The sequence below is a fragment of the Schistocerca americana genome, chromosome 5, assembly GCF_021461395.2.
Source record: "Schistocerca americana isolate TAMUIC-IGC-003095 chromosome 5, iqSchAmer2.1, whole genome shotgun sequence".
Classification (NCBI taxonomy): domain Eukaryota; kingdom Metazoa; phylum Arthropoda; class Insecta; order Orthoptera; family Acrididae; genus Schistocerca; species Schistocerca americana.
In genome coordinates this window covers 570,701,892-570,705,076 of record NC_060123.1, presented here as the reverse complement: position 1 = coordinate 570,705,076, position 3,185 = coordinate 570,701,892, and the positions used below count along the sequence as shown (strand labels likewise).

Genomic DNA, 3,185 nt, shown 5'->3' with positions numbered 1-3,185 from the left:
ACCAAAACAGTCTTACACGAGAATCACCATAACTTTAGATCGCTCCATTCGCACCATCAACAAAACAGGTTCTGCTAACGGTACATTACGCCTTCCACATCGCTGGCAACGGGTTCTACACAACGCTGGTGACTGCTTTGAACAAAAGTAATAGGTGCAAACATGTAACCCTTTTGTATCGGTTGTGAATAAATAGTTGCCACTATTTCAGTTGCAACTCCCGTATTTAAGAAAATAACAAAAAAAATTTCTCGGAAAATATCACAAAATGGCGACACTGCAGCAACTCTCTCGAGGCACGTTGAATCTGAGGCGATCTACGGCATGCACTGTAACTGGGGTCAGTTTGAGTCTGGAAAAAACAAAAAAATCTATGTAATCTACGTGAGTGTAGCTAGCCCACCACGTAGGGGATTTCAGAAAAAAATATTTTTTGTAATTGTTGAGTGTTTGAATAAAGTCGTTCAATTTTCATTTATTAAGAAATATTGTTTAAAGTACCTAATCAAAAATCACCAACGTGGGTAACTTTGAAATGTAATTTCTAACATGTAGTTAGATTTTTAAATAAAAAGACTGAAAATTGGTGGAGTTATGCTGCGTGCCGTTTTGTAAAGTCATATTCCGAGAAAATCGCGTTTGAAGTTTTGAAACATGTTACAGACATGAACAAACGAAAAATTCTGCTTTTAGAAAACTTCTACCACTAATCTGATAGTCCAGGATTTGTCTGTCGTACTTTTACCGTTGCAATCGAAATCATATCCACTACCTTATCATAGAACGATTCAAATATCTGTCGTGGCAGTTCCATGAATAATTCCGTTTAGTCCTGCTCCAAGTAGGGGCTTTGCTAGGACGATTCGATGGTTGATTTCATATGCGTTCCGTATTAACTTACTAGTTGATATAAAAACCTCTAGGCACAAAATTATCAAGCTTTTCGTGACCACTTGTTGACAAACTGCCTGTTGGCTTCTATCTCGGTTTCTTCGGCCGACGTTTGTTTGATGACGTTTCACCAGCGCGAGTTTCTGGTATTCTCCGTTGCTGGTAGTGGACTGCAGTCGAGCTCGCGGCCCCAAATTAAATTTTGTACATGGAGCGCCAGTGTCCAAGCACTTTTCAGTGCCCATTTCCGGTGACGTTCTCCCCTTGCTACCTGCAATAGTTGTGCGCTGCACCACGCGAATCCACGATCCGTTCACTTTGAGGCTTTCTTCTTTCTTGGTAAAGCTGTTGTCATGTTTGTGTACCTCTATGGCGTCTCTGAACAAGCAGGTGTGATAGCTTCTCTTTATAGCAAGAACTTCCCTGCCGGCGAATTTTGCTATGTGGTTGGTCTCATACACAGCGTGCTCTGCACCTCGGCTTATTTCCCCACCTGCCCCAACCTGCAATATCACTTACGTTCGGCGATCCTGGTGTTGACTGATCGTCCAGTCACTCCAGCATAGGCTTTTCCACATGTATATGGTATGCGATATATCCCCGACATTTGCCGATGTTAGATACTCTTTGATCTTCTTTGATGGTTTATAGATAGTCTTCACGCCATGTTTGCGTAATATATGGCTTATTCTGTCCATCACTCTGAGAATGTATTGTAGAAAGGCCGTACCCGACATTTCTTTTCTGATTTGTCACTTCGCCGAGTGTTTGTGACACTTCTTACGTAACTAGTGGGGTACCTATTATTCCGCAAAGTAAGGTGCTGCGACTCACATACTCGTCTTGCTTGTGTTACGAGCGTATTAATCATGCATCTTTTGTCGTTCAGGTGGTGATTTGACAGTCTATGCAGGTATCGGTCCGTTTGCGTCGGCTTATGATACACGCTATGTTCCAGGTTTTCACCATCCGTCGTTACCAGCGCATCTAGAAAGGGTAGCATCTAGAAAGGGTAGCCAAACTTGGAGAGCTGATGAATCAAACACCACAAACTAGAATAGTCTATTTCACTTTGTACTGATTCTAGGACACATAAAAACTAGGGAGTTTCTTTTTCAGACACCCTGTATTTAAAAAGCCCTGTATTTAAAAAGCCCTGTATTTAAAAAGCGCACACATAAACACATGCATGCACAACACACACACTCACTCAAACACACACACACACGCGCGCACATATACAGACAGAAAAAGGAGAATGAAACGAAATGGTCGTATGGCACTGACGGTCAGGAATTCCCACCTGGGGAAGTTCGACTGCCGACTTGGTGCCTCATCGTTGATGAGGACAACGCAACACCCATTCCCCGAGTTGAGAAAGTCACCGACCTGGCTGGGAATCGAGCCCAGGCCTGCTGCACGGAAGTCACACGATTTGACCACTCTGAGTGAGAGAGAGGGGTGGGAACATAGAAGTTGGACAGAAAGGAATGGTCGGAAAAATGAATCTCACTGTAGCACATATTGACAGAAAGAAAATAGGCGCCATATGAAAGTAGAAAGTGATCAAAGATCACTGAGGTATAAAGCACACGATATACGACGACAAAGAAAAACTTGCGAATGATTTTCTACAAGGTTTTAGAAGACTGACGAGCACTGCATTAAAAAAAGAATGAGTAGAATCTCCAAAACAAAAGGCCGACATTATGCCACTATATCAACCAAACGAACACCGTCCGAACAGGCCTTGAAGACCTAGTGACACCGACCGGCCGCCGTGTCACCCTTAGCCCTTAGGCGTCACTGGATGCAGATACGGAGGAGCATGTGCTCAGCACACCACTCTCACGGCCGTTGTCAGTTTTCGTGGCCGGTGCTGCTACTTTTCAATCAAGTAGATCCTCAATAGGCCTCGCAAGTGCACCCCACCTGCCGACAGCACTCGGCAGACCCGGATGGTGACCCATCCAAGTGCTAGCCCAGCCCGACAGCACTTAACTTCCGTGATCTGACTGGAACTGGTGTTACTACTGCGGCAAGGTCGTTGGCTATGCCAGTCTATCACCAGTATCAAAATCAGATCTTGCCCGCATCTCGTGGTCGTGCGGTAGCGTTCTCGCTTCCCACGCCCGGGTTCCCGGGTTCGATTCCCGGCGGGGTCAGGGATTTTCTCTGCCTCGTGATGGCTGGGTGTTGTGTGCTGTCCTTAGGTTAGTTAGGTTTAAGTAGTTCTAAGTTCTAGGGGACTGATGACCATAGATGTTAAGTCCCATAGTGCTCAGAGCCATTTT

General features: G+C 44.7%; 1 pseudogene; it reads right to left on the bottom strand.

Moving 5' to 3' along the window:
- Nucleotides 1-2,824: 2,824 nt before the first annotated feature.
- On the bottom strand, nucleotides 2,825-2,943 carry LOC124617458 (annotated as a pseudogene).
- Nucleotides 2,944-3,185: the final 242 nt, after the last annotated feature.